Raw genomic sequence first — 11,993 nt, forward strand, 5'->3', positions numbered from 1 at the left:
TGCAGCAGGGATAGAGAAACCATTTGTCCTACTCCCGGACTTCCAATTCAGTATCAGGTAAAAACACCTCATCATTTTTAGTAACCTCACACTGATAATCCAATTGCTTGAAATGAAAAATAGCTTTGTCAAAGAATATTAAATTCAGCAGTATTTGCTGAGCCTAATGACGTTTGAACACATGCCCACAAAAGGAGCAAGATCAAAGATCAATTTTCCTGATTCTTTTTGGTTTGGTGGAAAACAGACACTTTGCTCCTCAACATTACAAAAATTGGCATCTATGTGAAAAGCTTGTTTAGTGGTTTGGTTGCATTTGTTGTTCCATAAAACTTACGACTTAAACCAGAGGCTTTATCTTCCATTTATGAAATAGGCACTTCAATCCACAATTATCAGGAAACTTTACTTAACTCATCGCACTGTTGATGTTACATTCATGACCACAGCAACTTTCCCAACCATAATTAACTCTTGAATTTCATCCAACTAAAATCACGTTATTTAAACTTTTACAGTAACATCTTACCTACCTAAAGATTTCTAAAAGAACTTCCAGAACAGAAACATACACATGAGCAAATAAAAAGTGACAAATGCAGCTAGCCAGCAAAATTTTGAGAAAAGAGACAAAATGTACCTGTTTTTTTGTTTGTTTGTTTTGTTTATTTGTTTAAAAAAGAAAGGCAGCATACCTTTTAGATTGCAAAACTCTACATCAAGCTCTCCTTAAAGCTGAAACATTCAAGGACAATGATCATAGGACTGTGAAAGGAGTTAATGAGCTTGAAGTGTACAAGTACTGCTCCCTGTTGTATTATAAATATTTCACTCCCTTTCTCAGTTTTCTCACCTGTAAAGAAGAGTTAGAGTAAAAGCAACATAGTGTTGTCAGACTACTTGCAAAGAGTTTATATGATCAGAAATTATCAAATACTACACTAGTTCAAAATATTATAGACAAATGGCTGGACTAAAAGACTACATTTCTATGCAGATGACTTTACGGAAACAAGCAAACAAATGTTTTCATTCCTCAGTAATAAATAATCAAATTATAACATTTTCCAAGACATGTAACATCATTATTCATTGCTCATTAAGGTCATGCCTACCACCACACACAACCACTTTAAGCTGAACTGAACTCAGTTCAGTTCAGTTTAAACTGAACTCAGTTCAGTTTTGTAGTCATGGAATTTAAACATCTACATGGGCACTCTGGCATGTAAAGGATTGAACATCAAGAGACTGAACAATCTTCTGGAAAGTTACAGAGAACTTGTTTCAAACTTGCTTCAAAGTATCTGTTGGTTTTGGGAGACTCCCAAATATATGACCAGATATCTCTGAAAAAAAGGCAATGGTATTCATTAGTGAGCCCTGGAAAAAACATGGGTGAGTAAACTAGCAGGGAGGTTCAAAACTTGCAGAGTTTTAGCTGCTTCCCATAAAGATAGTTGAAGCATAATATCTTGCAAGCAAAGGACCATGAAATTAATATTTTCATATAACTGTGTGCTCTTGCACCTATATACAATTATTGTATAGGATGTTTTCAGAATGGCAGATTATGATTAATGCTCACACAGACAGGATAGTACTAACCATGCTTCCCAGTCAGGGTATTTGCCCCCAAACATAAAAAGAGCAGTTACTAACCTCAGTGAATCTACAAAATTTATTTTCCCTTTAATTTCTTTTTCTCTCCTGTAGTAAAACATTAGGGGAAAAAAGCAATTGATTATCTTCACGACTAAATGCACTAGGTACATGGGAACTAAATGCCACTAGTTTCTAACTAAACAAAAATTGTTCAATGCTACCTTTAATTCTTTATAGTGAATCCTGCTGGTTCTTTGATGGGGAAGGATTTTCTGCCACCAGTTTTTGTGCCCCAAGTAATTTTCATCTTTCTCACACACCATTAATATAGCTACTGCTCCAGGTATCACTAAAAAATATAATTAATGGAGCCCAACTACACTGCAACCTAGCGATGTTGCAATGTGATTTGGGTATATAAAGAACATGCTGAAGGCCTTAGCAAAATTGGCTGGATTACCCAAAATAATAATGCTGTGTAGGTTCAGGAAAGAGAAAAAAAACAAAACAAACCAAAACAAAAAAACACTTTAAACCCTTCAACATAACCAAGTAACTGGAATAAAACTGTAAAAAACTGAGAACAATAAGCATCTTATAATGCTACTTTACTTATTTGTAAATACCAATTTAAAATGCTTAGCAAAGGAAAAAAAGCTTGCAAGATGAACCATGGGGAAAAAAAGACTTTAGATTATTGGCCTAAATTCAGCAGCAGAGTTAGCAATTTATGGACTTGATTATACCTTCAAAATGAACAATAACCCAGTAACTACTGCAGTAGAAAGGTACTAAATTTTTATGATATGGGGTAATCAGGTTGGCTACCAAAGACATAGTAGACATGCTGCAAAGAAGAAACAATTCACATTAAAATAGCCGAGTGACAAATTCCCTTCCAGAAAAGGATATTTTTCTTTATATGATGTCTTTAGCAGACTGTAGGCTGTTTCTTTAAATGAATACGTGACACTTAATTTTCAGGCACACTTGGTTACAGAAACAGGCACTACACTGTACATCATGTTTAGTAACAAATAGAGCTGTCATACCTGGATTCATATTGACATTTACATCAGACTCTTAATCTGTATAGATTTCACATATAGGAAAAAGTCAGTCACCCCACATATAAATGATGCTTACATATTCATAATCAAACTGTTCTTGGTTGTTTACTCAGTAAAGCAAAACTAGTTGTGTTTTGTTGTTGCTGTTTTTTGTTTTTTAATACCTGTCTATGATGATATTATGATAGTAAATAGTCTGACATTTCAGCATATTTGGAGACAATATAGTATTTTATTGCAATTACTATTTCCAGTGAAAAATTAAGAAGCAAAAATTGTGATGATTTTTTTTTTTTTAAAATAATGTATTCATTTTTGTAGGAGGTTGAGAAGAATTTCATTCTTCACTTCATGGTGTAATGGGTACTCACAGACTGTGGAATTAGCAATCTGATGCAAAATTGGTAAACTCTTTCTTTCTATTTATTGCATGAGTTGTTAATAAAAACTAAATAAAAAATGAAGTAACTATGATGACTCAATAAGCACTCAACGGAATGTAGAAATGCTTTCTTAATTACTTAATGCCTCCAGGAGTTGCCTATCAATTGCTAAATAATAATAATAATAATAATAATAAGAGGAAAACGAAATTATAAAATCAAACATTCAAAACTTAATACAAATAATATTAAGTTTATTATAATAAACTTAATACAAATAATATTAATATTATACAAATAATATTAATGAGTCAATATTTTGACTCATCTGTGATTTTCCAAGTTATTGCTGTCTTCTGGAATTTAAGAGTTTCTATACTGTTATCATCCTGTTATCATCCAAAAAAAGATGAATGTTTATGAATTGAGTTGAGCTCAAAGTCAGGCATCATCTCTGTGTACTTATATGAATGCATCCATAGGGATTTCCATTTAAGACAATGACACCACATAGGACAACTTTTGGGACACTGATGATAACTTTCTAGATATCAATTTATCTTGGTCAGTTGCATTAATTATGCCACAAAATATTTTTCAGTTCAAGCATATTAGACTCTTGATACATCATAGTTTACCATATTTCAAACAGACAACAGACAATGCTTCAGGAGAAAAGAAAGAAAAATTACCAATACACTTACTCCTAATAAAATGAAATCAACATAACACGAATAATGCTGATGAAGCTCAATCTTCAAAAACACAATGCCTTTTCCCCAAGGGTATACGTACACATTTTATCCTTCTATTTATTTAACAAAACATGTGAAAAGGTTGATTTCTGTTTGGCTGGTTTTTAAATTGCATATTCCCAAGCTAAGGGCTGTAACGTTAGCACATCGAAGGATCTAACCATGTATCTGGGTAGCAATAAAATTCCCACTGTAATCCACAGCCCAGGACCTCAGATATCTGTGAGTCAAAGCCATGTTCTGAGGGGCACATTATGTGATCTCAGTTCAGGTTTACTGAGCTGAAAAGTGAAAACACAAAGTGAAGACGTTTAGATGTAGAGCTTAGGGATATGGTTTAGTGGGGACTGCTAGCGTTAGGTCAGAGGTTGGACTCGATGATCTTGAGGTCTCTTCCAACCTAGAAATTCTGTGATTCTGTGATTCTGTGAAGTGAAACTGTTGAAATAGAAAAAGTAACTCAAGAGCTCAAGTGAAAAACGCAAACACTGAAAGCTACAAATGCCTAACAAAAAACCTGAAGAGTCAGTAAAAACACTCAACAGAAAGGACCATTCTGTTAAGAGAAACAATGGAGACCAAAACTTCCACACTTTCTGGAAAGCCTCATCAGATGTCTGCATTCATAAGTGGTGAGATTAATGCTCCACCTCATGGTGTATAAGCCCTCACTATCTGCTATGCCTATTAGCAGTTCAAAGTTGCTGCATTCTGGAAAATTGTATCCAATAAGCCTGCACTCTCTCCAAGGACAGTAAAAGATGCCCATATCAAAAGTGACTCCGCAGAAGTTGTATTATATCAAATTATTTGAAATAGCATTTAATTCCACATTTACCAAAGTTCTCCCATATTTTAAACTCCCCTGGCCAAGTACATTAATTTACTGTAAGTTTGTGCAGATTCAGGCACAACTCAAGCCCTATCATGCTCGAAGAATCTAGACACTATAGTAATAATAATAATAATAATAATAATAATAATAATAATAAAGAGTATCTAAAAATGCTTAGGAGACTTTTTTAACAATGGTGAAAGAAGAGACTTATTATGCAACTGTGCACAATCACAATGCTTGTTTCTCTGTTGCAGTGAAAATGTGCCACTTATTGGAATATTCAGAAATATCAGGAAAGTACATTACAAGTTCAGAAAAAATCTGAGTGTTCTGGAAAATATATTGCTATAAAAGGACAATTATGGAAATAAAATGCTTAGAGGCCATTTCTGACACAGATTCTTCATACTTCTACATATTTGCCTAATAAACATCTTTTACATTTAATAGTGCTACAATTAAATTTCTGAAACATGGGTGGAGTGTTTGTTTGCTTGTTTGTTTTAAATATCAAAATCTGTCACTCCAGTCACTTACAAATTTCTTAAGGCAGCAGTCTCTGATAATATTGCTGATGATTTATTCCAATGCATGGGGCTTTACCAAGTCAGAAAACACATGCAGCAGTTTGCTATTAGATGGGAAAGAGATGATTCTTGGAGTCCCTAGTAATCAGTAGCTGCACAGTGCCCACGTGCATATCTGAAAGCACGCAGCACCCTGCTGCCTCACACGAGTATTGCCAACTGGCTTGACCAGACCATTAGCACAAGAAACACGAGGTCCTGCTCACTGTAGTGGAAAGTAGGCCATGCCAGTAAACATGTGCTGGCAATGGAACGCTGAAATGCATCAAGTAACTCTGCTCGCTGTCTCTGTACATCATAGCATTGAAATCACACAAACACAAAAAAGCCAATACAGCATTTTGGAGATTAACTACAAGCACAACTTTCCCAAAGAAAATAATGATACTTTTCTTTAAAGAATAAAACATTAAAAAGATATCAGCTGTGCTTTTGTTGCCCCTATTCCTCTTCTGTACAGCTCTGAAACTTAAATAACTCACATTTCTAAAGGCGTTTTAGTCATTTGCGTTGTCTTCATATCATTTTAGTATAAAAGAGCAAGTAAGACCTTGAATATTAACGTCTCTAGAGTTCTACAAATACTTAGAACCAAAGCTCTTGCAGACCCAGCACCACTGGTCCAGATACTTATTTAGTAATCAACAGGCTAGCCAAATTTTTCCTGTGGCCCAGCAAATGATGCTGAGGTTGTATAAAAAGAATGGGTATTCTCAATACATCACTCACAAGTCATAAGGTCCACACTGTGGGAAAACAAAGATGAGAAATTTCCTATAACAGAAAACAGTACCAATTACACCAAATGCTACAAACCAAATCAGTATGGAACTTTAAAGCAAAGATACCAGAGGGCGAAACTGGCAGTTACAGAAGCCTGTGGCTTCAACACCTTTGATCACCTGTTTCTGGCAGAAATCAAACTATCATTCTCAGCAGCATGACAAGAAGAAGGCAAAGCTGGCACATGTCGGTTTGAAGGAGAATCCTTTCACTGAAAGGTAGAGAATCTTAGATGATGAATTCTCTGGCTATTCCAAGAAATCCTCTGAAGTTTCCAAAATATATTTTCATGCACAAAAGACAAAGCTTTGTGCTGATTTAAGTAGGGAAAATTAAGCTTAATTACAGACATGTTTAGTGGTGACTCTGCCCTAGTGCTATATGGATACATTCAGATAACTGAGATTAGGACAGCCTAACTGCAATGTGAAACTTTTTGTAAAAGTATTTTGGTACACAGACCCCAAGATTTTAACCACTGAAAATCAAGAATAAGAACTGAAACAAGGAGAACTGCATTCGCTTCTCACTTCAGCCACTTAAAGCAATATAGACCTGGAAATACCACTGCATCATGTTTCATACTAGCCCTAGTGCTCATAAAGCAGCAGTAACAAAACATTTACTTCACATAAGTGTTGTTTTAACAATTAATTCATGTTTCCAAGATACTTATAAGGCACTATAAAAGTACTACAAAAACACCCATGAGTACAAAACAAGTGATATGACAATACATTTAAAAAGCCTTTCCACGTGTAACATGTCAGTTTCCTCAGATTGCTTTAAGGAATGGAGTTTTTCACAATCTTTTTGGCCTTCAGAAAATTTGGTAAGATATATAAACTTCATTATTTATCACACCAACCAAGTCTTTAGTAATAAATACAGTATATTGCTTTTAACACAAGCTATTACCTAATATTATTAACTAATTCAGCAGAAAGAACCACTAAAATGTAAAAATTGCTTCAGTACTCTTTTAAGGTTAATTAAAATGTAGTGATGAATGAACTTCAGAATAACAAAGGTTTCTTTCCTTTCCAGTACCACTCGACACCAACACAACAACATTGTTTACTCTCATTGTTTAGTCATATTATATCTTTGTGGAACATACCTTGCTTGTCAAACATTTATCTTCCAAGTTCATACACCTCAAAATACTGTATTCTCTCTTCTCACCCATCCCATAATCTTTAACATACCCTTCAGTCCCAGACATATGCAAGTTAAGAATCTGTTTAAGTTCCCTGTGGCAGCTTCTTTTCTTGGACATTATAGAGACCAAGAATTTATATGACTTCAAAGCAAGATAGACAAAGTGAGGGAGGAGATGCCTACTAGTGGCCATTAAACAATCTAGACACAATATCCACACAAGCTACTAGCACAAACGAGGAGGCTATAGCAGGAGGAGGACTGCTTAATGTATCCACAGTTTCTACACCGCTCTCTAGACCCCATCAGAGTGAGTGACGTTTGACCTGATCCAATACTTTTTCTTAGGTTGGCTCACAAACCCAGATAGGTACCCCCTGACATTTCTTCACAGTATGCATCACATATCTTCGGGATGTATAAAAAGCCACATCCTGAGTCAGCAACTTCCCAAGTCTTGCGCTTCAAGAAAAACATCCATCATCACTCACAGGAGCAGGGCCTGAATTCAAACTTTCCACAGCCATGACACGCCCTATTATTTACAGTGCAGAAGGCCCTGAACTATTTCAAAAAAAAAAAAAAAAAAAAAAAAAAAAACATGCAATAGGACAGTGAGAAATTTTTATATAGAGAACATTCTATCAATCAACCTGCCTCAGTAGTACTTACTCCACCATTGTCTCCAGAGTAACAAAAGACCTGCAGGCACAAGTAAGGCAGCGTTTATTAGCACACTGGAGTGCCACCAGTGTAACACAATCAATTTGGGGTCACAACACCTGTTCACAGCTGCTTATGAATTTAAAAAAAAGTTTTTCTAAAGAAGGCTGTTTGTGACCTAAGCTGACCGGGTATGTTACTAACCACCTCAGAACAAAAAGCACAAATTAATTTCAATGTGTTCCAGCTGAAGCACAATTTTTCTCATATCAATGAGTTACAAGTGCAAAATTCCCTATGATGTTAATTCCAAACCAGTGATCGATTACACATGTGCACATATGCTCTCTATAAAAGATTTCTTGCTGTTTGCATTTCCAAGTACTAGTATGTATACGCACCAGTGACAAGACAGAAATAATAAATTTGTATCTGGAGCATTACCAACGCTTGATAGATTAACTGTCTGGTCATATGTTACATGTTTTAAGTGCAATTTAAAAATTTAAAAATCAGTATTACAGTACTTTGTAATGAGAGGCAGAACCTTAATTTAACTTTATAATTTCAGATACAATAGCTTTTCCTTGAATACGAAGTGATGTATCACACATTTCAAACAGGGTATTCTATAATCATAGAGCTTTTTGTTACTATTAGAACTGCAATTCAGTTTCTGAGGCAGTAAAATGCAGTGCTACATGGCAGGAATTAGAAAAGCTCTTAAAAATTAGGCTAGGAAAAATCATTTCAGCTGGAGTTGAAGTACAGAAAGCAATAGGAAAGGATTCAGAAAACATGTAATAGAGAAACCTAAGTAACATACATTTTAAGGTAAAATGTCCTTGTTTAATTATATTACTGTTGTGATACCTAACTTGCCATCCCTGGCATCAATAGGCACTTACTCCTAATTTAACAAATACTACTAACAAAAAGTCAGTTGAGTCTCTCTTCTACATGTGCCTTTATTTATTTTGTTCTCATTCCCCAGCAGCTCACTACAAGAATAACAGCAGTTTAAAAAAAAAGAAAAAAAAGTACAAAGCTGGCAGAAAAATCCCACTGTGAAACATACAGTACTAAGTTAACAGTAATAGCCAGTAATAGCATTATAGCCATCAATGGGAGAAGGGAACTATTGCTTTTCCCTCCCTTCCTGATGCTACAGAAATAAACATCCTCACTTCTTTTTGTGAATCAATTTTTTAGGTTCACCTAACTCTCACAGATTCAGTGGATGTCAAATGCACTTTCATTTAACCAAAATACTTCCTCTTGTAGTTGTCTTGAGTACAACCCTAAACGACAATTCACACAAAAATATGATGTTTTTTCAGTAATTCTCCATTATTTTTGGTAATGACAATAAAACATTAAATTACACTGTTTTTAGCCGTGTAACTTCTAACATACTGCATCCTCATTTGCATATGCCATGTTTTAGTCAACACAGTAAAATTTAAAATCATCTAAACAAAGCTAAAAAAATTTAGCTCTGAGAGGAGGGTTCAAGCCTTTGAAAGTGGTATGAGTTTGCTTTTTATGCTGAAATGTAACAAAACCCACATTGTTTTGCTTCATTAATTTTGTCTGTCAGCCAGATGATAATCTGTTGATATTTGTGTCACTAACACTGTGTCACTAACATTGTGTCATTTGTGTCACTAACACATACTTACATGTTTCATGGAGAAACAGAAGTATCAGTGGGTATTTTTTACACAGATAGGAAAGACTTTTTTACTCCTTTGAATTCATAATAAGAAAACATGCTACAAGCATACAAATATGCACAAAGACATTACTGCCCCTAATTCACCAACAAAAAGTAATATGTGCACTTGTTAAAATATTCCATATTTATTTTTTCTCCTGCAAACAAGAAACAAAAAACACCTTTGTCCTGGTTAATTCCCAACCTACTGTATATGGTATAGATAAAGGGGTACCATCTTACATTTGAGAAGTTAGAAATAGTCATATTGAAGAAGCCAGATAACAATCTAGGCTAGGTTGACAATGTAAACTAATATCAAAAAGTTAGCATTTATAAGTTAGATTGTAGTGAACAAAAGTTCTTGATAATAGAACTACATTGTGTATCTTCACTTATATATTCCACCTGAAAGACACAGGATTATGTTTGCGCAAGAGTAAACTTCCCATTTGGTACCTTGAGTTGGTCAAGACTGAGAAGTTCAAACAGGCAGCATGACAACTTTGAGATCTTTAATACTTCCACTGCCTCAGCTTGTGATGTACAATATCTATTTCCTGGATAAACAGAGAAGTCAAGTCTCCAGAGTCTGAATCCAGCACCTTTCATAAGCCTTAACTTCATTTTTAAAAGCGATAAAAGAAAATGTAATTTGCTTTCCAGCTTTACCAGTAATCCATACGTGCTCATATTGCAGACTGCAAAAACATCTGTGAGATCAATAATAAACATCCTTCTCATAGTTCATTCTTCTGCTTTATTTAAAGAGAACATTCACCAGCACATACCCTACTCTGTACTTCCCCCAGTTTGAATGATGGAATATGGGTAACAGAAATAGAAAAATGTAAAAAAATAAATGAAAAAAATGTACGTTCTTTACAAAGAGGCAGGAGACCTTCTGAGACAAAATCAAGCCATCTAATTTACACATTTCTGAATTAAAAAAAAAAAAAAAAAAAAAAAGAAAAAGTTATAGTGAGACAGCAACAAGACTGCAAAGTCTCAAACATGAGGGAATATAGGGGGATGGTTGGACCAGATGATCTTGGAGGTCTTTTCCAACTTAATGATTCTATGACTCTACATCAGAGTCACATTTGCCAGAGTACATTTCTTCAACTCTTCCTACTCAAAAGCTTCATGTTCCTCATTCCAGTTACAGGTTACTTAGCCAACCCCACTTACTGGCACGATTTGATTTTTCCTCCTACCTGCCTGCTTCCACCGAGTCATTTGGGCATTCTACTACTTTCTGTGCAAAGTTCAAATCTTGCCTGCTATGTGTTTTAACTTGCCTTCAATCTTCACGAAGAGAGCTTTGCTGATACTGATTTCCCTTTTGGTACCTATTTCCCATCTAGTAGTAGCTGGAAGAAAAAACGTAGAGAAGTAATCACTTCACTTGTAATAGTAAAGGTCATTACAGATGACAGGTCTAGAGAATCTGTTTATCTACTTAATCTAGAATCTACTTAAACTAGAAAATCCCACCTGACCATGTGCAAACACAGAAAGCACCACTGTCTGGCAAATGTGAAATCCCTCAGTCCACGTAAAGGAAGCACAAACCAAGAAGCACTGGAACCTCTGAAGATGATGGCTTATTTTCCTTAAGAAAATCACTGATTCATTTCTTCAAAAACAACTATTTTGCTGAAAGGTTTGGGAAGATTGGGGGGGGGGGAGATGGAGGGTTGTGATATAGAGTCAATTTGAAGCCTACACTTTCTATTTCATGTCTGTGAACTAATAAATGTGCTAAAAAATTCAAAGGCTGATGTATTTGTCACTATTATCCGTCATACATACTGATTTACTATGCTAGCTTCAATAAATAAATAAATAAATAAAATTGAAGGAAAACTTTTAAAACATTACAGACATAAAGCCTTGAGTTTCCCAAATGCTACACGACAATAGATAAATATTTATGTACAATGTTAAATATTTTGCACATTGCTTCTAGGAGTGCAGCATTTCCATTTTATAGTCCAGGATGATTCATCACTAGACTTTATGTGTTCTGAAGTTATATAGTTTATGTATTTGCACAAAATCGCCTTCAGCTACCTTTCTCACAAGCTTTTTACCTGATGTCACGTTCCCTACGTTACATTATCCGTGTGCTTTGCAGTTACTGCCCTGATTTGCCTTTCCATGTGTCACTATTACACATTTTTATTATTTTCCTCCTGCGGTCTCCCAGGGGAGGACGACGAGAAGGTCCCCCCCTGCGGAGCAAAATGCATTTTGGCGGCTTTTAGGGGGGCAGTTTCATCGGTGACTTAATGACTTTCGTTGAGCAGCCGAGCAGCGCCCGGCCAGCACACCCGCGCTGTGCCCCCCTTCCACCCCCAGCCCCTGAGGGGCCAGGCGGGAGTCGCCGGCCACCGCCCCAGGAGGACGAGCGGAGAGCCGAGCGCGC

The 11,993-nt window shown here is 35.6% G+C and overlaps 1 long non-coding RNA gene across 2 annotated transcripts in view; it reads right to left on the minus strand.

The window, feature by feature from the left end:
• The window catches only part of LOC311431113, a 127,114-nt gene extending 115,186 nt beyond the window's left edge, over positions 1-11,928 (minus strand). For both annotated transcript variants that reach the window (XR_014689253.1, XR_014689254.1), the window contains exons 1-3: positions 11,659-11,928; positions 10,864-10,935; positions 696-853 (exon numbers count right to left, since the gene is read on the minus strand). This is a non-coding gene — a long non-coding RNA (uncharacterized lncRNA). The remainder of the gene's footprint in view (positions 1-695; positions 854-10,863; positions 10,936-11,658) is intronic.
• Between the last annotated feature and the right edge of the window lie 65 nt (positions 11,929-11,993).

Source organism: Aythya ferina, assembly GCF_964211825.1.
Source record: "Aythya ferina genome assembly, chromosome: 2".
NCBI classification, from domain to species: domain Eukaryota; kingdom Metazoa; phylum Chordata; class Aves; order Anseriformes; family Anatidae; genus Aythya; species Aythya ferina.